The 6,000-nt window shown below is 43.8% G+C and overlaps 1 protein-coding gene across 1 annotated transcript in view; it reads left to right on the top strand.

Moving 5' to 3' along the window:
* Positions 1-768: 768 nt before the first annotated feature.
* LOC123764256 (D-beta-hydroxybutyrate dehydrogenase, mitochondrial) overlaps positions 769-6,000 on the top strand; it is a 65,120-nt gene continuing 59,888 nt past the window's right edge. Inside the window, exon 1 of the mRNA XM_069315759.1 lies at positions 769-2,673. The gene's annotated coding sequence lies outside the window, so the exon portion shown is untranslated. The remainder of the gene's footprint in view (positions 2,674-6,000) is intronic.

The raw sequence follows: 6,000 nt of genomic DNA, 5'->3' as shown, positions 1-6,000 counted from the left end.
AAAAGGCTTTCGACAGAGTTCCACATAAGAGGTTGTTCTGGAAACTGGAAAATATTGGAGGGGTGACAGGTAAGCTTCTATCATGGATGAAAAATTTTCTGACTGATAGAAAAATGAGGGCAGTAATCAGAGGCAATGTATCGGAATGGAGAAATGTCACAAGTGGAGTACCACAGGGTTCAGTTCTTGCACCAGTGATGTTTATTGTGTACATAAATGATCTACCAGTTGGTATACAGAATTATATGAACATGTTTGCTGATGATGCTAAGATAATAGGAAGGATAAGAAATTTAGATGACTGTCATGCCCTTCAAGAAGACCTGGACAAAATAAGTATATGGAGCACCACTTGGCAAATGGAATTTAATGTTAATAAATGTCATGTTATGGAATGTGGAATAGCAGAACATAGACCCCACACAACCTATATATTATGTGAGAAATCTTTAAAGAATTCTGATAAAGAAAGAGATCTAGGAGTGGTTCTAGATAGAAAACTATCACCTGAGGACCACATAAAGAATATTGTGCAAGGAGCCTATGCTATGCTTTCTAACTTCAGAATTGCATTTAAATACATGGATGGCGATATACTAAAGAAATTGTTCATGACTTTTGTTAGGCCAAAGCTAGAATATGCAGCTGTTGTGTGGTGCCCATATCTTAAGAAGCACATCAAAAAACTGGAAAAGGTGCAAAGACATGCTACTAAGTGGCTCCCAGAACTGAAGGGCAAGAGCTACGAGGAGAGGTTAGAAGCATTAAATATGCCAAAACTAGAAGACAGAAGAAAAAGAGGTGATATGATCACTACATACAAAATAGTAACAGGAATTGATAAAATCGACAGGGAAGACTTCCTGAGACCTGGAATTTCAAGAACAAGAGGTCATAGATTTAAACTAGCTAAACACAGATGCCGAAGAAATATAAGAAAATTCACCTTCGCAAATAGAGTGGTAGACGGTTGGAACAAGTTAAGTGAGAAGGTGGTGGAGGCCAAGACCGTCAGTAGTTTCAAAGCGTTATATGACAAAGAGTGCTGGGAAGACGGGACACCACGAGCGTAGCTCTCATCCTGTAACTACACTTAGGTAATTACACTTAGGTAATTACACACACGTGGGGCCTCGTAGCCTGGTGGATAGCGCGCAGGACTCGTAATTCTGTGGCGCGGGTTCGATTCCCGCACGAGGCAGAAACAAATGGGTAAAGTTTCTTTCACCCTAAGTGCCCCTGTTACCTAGCAGTAAATAGGTACCTGGGAGTTAGTCAGCTGTCACGGGCTGCTTCCTGGGGTGTGTGTGTGTGTGGTGTGGAAAAAAAAAGTAGTTAGTAAACAGTTGATTGACAGTTGAGAGGCGGGCCGAAAGAGCAAAGCTCAACCCCCGCAAAAACACAACTAGTAAACACACACACACACACACACACACACACACACACAGTGTGTGTGTGTGAGTGAGTATGCCACTCTTCCTAACTTCAGAATTGCTTTTAAATACATGGATGGCGAAATACTAAAGAAATTGTTCACGACTTTTGTTAGGCCAAAGCTAGAATATGCAGCAGTTGTGTGGTGCCCATATCTTAAGAAGCACATCAACAAACTTGAAAAGGTGTAAAGACATGCTACTAAGTGACTCCCAGAACTGAAGGGCAAGCTACGAGGAGAGGTTAAGGCATTAAATATGCCAAAACTAGAAGACCAGAAAAAGAGATGATATGATTACTACGTACAAAATGGTAACAGGAATTGATAAAATCGATAGGGAAGATTTCCTGAGACCTGGAACTTCAAGAACAAGAGGTCATAGATTTAAACTAAAACAAAGATGCAGAAGAAATATAAGAAAATTCACTTTTGCAAACAGTGGTAGACGGTTGGAACAAGTTAGGTGAGAAGGTGGTGGAGGCCAAGACCGTCAGTAGTTTCAAAGCGTTATATGACAGAGTGCTGGGAAGACGGGACACCACGAGCGTAGCTCTCATCCTGTAACTACACTTAGGTAATTACACACACACAGGAAGCAGCTGTAAAACTCCCAGGTTCCTATTAACTGCTAGGTGAACAGGGATAATCAGGGTGAAAGAAACTCTGCTGCCCTTTTGTTTTCGCCTCCGCCGGGGAAAGAACCCGGACCCTTAGGACTACGAATCCTGAGCACTGTACACTCAGCCGTCAAACCCCAACTGACGGCTGTGAGAGTGTGATAGTCTGCGCATGTGCTGGTCTGTGAGTATAATAGTCTCCGCATGTGCTGGTCTGTGAGTATGGTAGTCTGCGCATGTGCTGGTCTGTGAGTGTGATAGTCTGCGCATGTGCTGGTCTGTGAGTATAATAGTCTCCGCATGTGCTGGTCTGTGAGTATAATAGTCTCCGCATGTGCTCGTCTGTGAGTATGGTAGTCTGCGCATGTGCTGGTCTGTGAGTATGGTAGTCTGCGCATGTGCTGGTCTGTGAGTATGGTAGTCTGCGCATGTGGTAGGGCTTGGAGGTTCCAACATGGCGGCGGCCAGAGGAGCACGTACTGCCGCCTTAACTGAAAACCCCGATACCGCTGAGGCACTAGACAATCCACCGACGAATGGCAGGCACAAGGATGACGAGGCCCTTCCATTCGTCCTGTAAGGAGGCAAGAGAAGGCGATCTTCTAGCCAGGAAGCACCACAGTAAGTGTACCTGGAGGGGGCGCGCCGCCACCCCCAAGAGGTAAACAATTATCCCGGCGGCCAGACCCCACGGGCCGGGCTCCCAGTGCTGCCTGCGCCTCGCCAAGGTAGGTTATCTTGAGGTTATCTTGAGATGATTTCGGGGCTTTAGTGTCCCCGCGGCCCGGTCCTCGACCAGGCTTCCACCCCCCCAGGAAGCAGCCCGTGACTAACACCCAGGTACCTATTTTACTGCTAGGTAACATGGGCATAGGGTGAAAGAAACTCTGCCCATTGTTTCTCGCCGGCGCCCGGGATCGAACCCGGGACCACAGGATCATAAGTCCAGTGTGCTGTCCGCTCGGCCGACCGGCTCCTTAGGTAGGACAAATTACTGTTCTGAAAATGTTCCCTCGTATGTTTTGAAGACAATGCATCCACGGGTAGGAGTGTTTTTGAGAACAAAATGACACAGAGCATCATTTGCAATGATCTCACAGGATGGTTAGTTATACATGGAATCAGGAGAGAGCATGAGATGCAAGGCTGATCTGTTAGCCTGCAATTGAAAAGTCTGGTTACAGCACAAGAATATCTTCCAATATTTATGAGAGTTGACGTAGTTAAAGAGCTCGAAGTACCTTATACCATTTGGCCTGAAATCATTGATTACAGGGCAATCGCAGATGCAGAGATACATGCTCTCCGTCAATCACAGATAGTGTTGGAGTATGTCCCAGCTCTTGTTCACATAGTTTACAATTGGAATGTTCACCATTGGCGGATTCACTACCTGCAGCCAAGTGCCATAGATATCGATATCCCAGCCTAATTCTGGAAAATTACAATGTCACACTGTCTAGTGGATGTTTTATGCTGTCCGTACATAAGTCTCGGAACTATACATGTCATAGCTCATTATATTCGTGTTTCTGGCCTTTGAGTGTCAGTAACAGGTCATCTGCCATCCTAGGCTAAAATCCTGCAATAATGCGACATCTACAGCAGAGATTGGAATGCACATAACTCAATTTCAAGCTTATCACATGCAGTTTTAGCTGCTTTGTCCGTGTCATCACGCTGCACAAGACGTATGCGAGTTGGTATCCGTTCAAATGAGACAAACTCTTGCTCTGAGTATTAATGTTGTTGTTTATAATGGAAGTTTCAACATTACTAGTATCTATTTTGCAGGTTGGGTGTTTTACGTGATTAAAAGCTGACTTTTAATCACAGAAAATTACTCTTCCAGTATTTTTAAGTGCGTTAGTGGCAAGTTGTAGTGCAGCCACTTCTGTATGTGTGGAGCTAAGCCAATTATTCAGTTTCACACTTGTGGTCTGTACTCACCTAATAAGGTGAGTACAGACCAGACTTGTGGTCTGTGTACATATGTTGTTGTATATTCTACAGACTGCTGCAGTGCGACCTGTTGACATTTGAACAGACCCAACAGTGCAAGCATAGTGCTGGTGAGGTCGTAAGGTACTTAAAAAGGAATTAATAGTTTCAAGTGCTGTTGCTTTCAGAAGTTCTGGGTTTTCCTTACTCTTTTTGCTGATGAGTGTGTAAGACACTTCATAATCCATTGTATCTGTACCCTGAAATACATCAGCTAGTTCATTGCATACAATAGGAATATTCAGTTTAATTAATGAGATTGGCAACACTTCTACTCAACCAGTTTGTATATAGGTTTCCCGCTGGTGCGTTGGCAACATTCCTCCTCTTTCCCATATATCCATCAGTCAGTTTTATCTCTAAGTAGTACTGGTAATGTTGGATCTCTTATCACCCTTACACAGAAGGAAGTATTGAGCTGCTCATTTCTCTCACATATGTTTGGGAGTTCAGCTCCTCCTTCATGTTGATGAGTCTTGTGCGTCTGAGGGCTCCAAGAATTATCCTCTTGGCTTCATTTTGAATTTTCTCTAAAGCTTTCAGCCAAGTGCTGGGGAGATAAATAAGGTGCAGGGCATGGGAGTTGACTAGGGGCCCTTCATGAACGTCTGTAGAACATTGTGGCATATTTAGCATTAATACCAATGTGTTTTCCAGCAAGCGTTTTTAGAGGTTTAAAATATTAAAGTATACGACATAAAACCAAATAAACAAAAGAATTTGCTCATGGAGCACCAGCACGAGGGGGGCCTCGTAGCCTGGTGGATAGCGCGCAGGACTCGTAATTCTGTGGCGCGGGTTCGATTCCCGCACGAGGCAGAAACAAATGGGCAAAGTTTTTTTGACCCTGAATGCCCCTGTTACCTAGCAGTAAATAGGTACCTGGGAGTTAGTCAGCTGTCACGGGCTGCTTCCTGGGGGTGGAGGCTTGGTCGAGGACCGGGCCGCGGGGACACTAAAAAGCCCCGAAATCATCTCAAGATAACTCAAGATAACCCACGGATACAAAGTTTGGTGCTACGAACCGCTTCGTGACAGACTTAACAAAACGTATAATCAAACATTGTTGTTGTAGATTCAGCTACTCGGAACAAAATGTTGCAAGTAGCACGGGATATGGCGAGCCCGTAGTGGACTTACCGAGCACAGGAGCGGGACTGTAACTTGTGGTAATCAAATATGCCCTAGACATTAGTGATGAAGACATTCAAAACTCTGCTTCAAGAGGCTGACATTCCAATTGATGTGTAGGCTACAGGGAGAAGTGAGCGACACAGGCACAACCCTCACGTTTCTAGACGACCTACAGCCTGACCGGGTGCGAATCAATGGCTTCACCCACAAACTAGAAGAATACGCACAATGTCCAACTCAATGTGTTAGAAGTCAACCATAATGCAAAAGGATGCACACAAACATTAACGCGGAATATGTGCAGAGGGCTTCTAAAAATTAACATGCACTTCAGACTCTTAAATGTGCACACTGGTGGTGACCATGAGCTAAGATCCAGACATTGTCCCTCATACATAGCAGCAAAAACATACATAGCAGCAAAAATATACATAGCAGCAAAAACATACATAGCAAAAACCACTAGTAAGACTAGGCTTTTGTTCATAAGACTAGCCTTCACCAACATGCAGGACAATAGCGCACTGAAACAAACACAACACAGGCATCAGCCAACCCCCCCCCCCCAGTCACCCATCAACAAACTTCGCATATACCAAATGCTCCCGTCACCAACCACCCTACTCCTGCCCCTATTTGAAATTGAAATAAGTTTATTGAGGTATAAATACTCACAAAGGGATGAGGTAGCTCAAGCTATTCTCACGCCGCTCAGTTTATATATATATATATATATATATATATATATATATATATATATATATATATATATATATATAATTTATTTATATAGACATCACAAACAATTAATAA

Source organism: Procambarus clarkii, chromosome 82 (assembly GCF_040958095.1).
Source record: "Procambarus clarkii isolate CNS0578487 chromosome 82, FALCON_Pclarkii_2.0, whole genome shotgun sequence".
NCBI lineage: Eukaryota > Metazoa > Arthropoda > Malacostraca > Decapoda > Cambaridae > Procambarus > Procambarus clarkii.
This window is presented reverse-complemented; position numbering and strand designations above follow the sequence as displayed.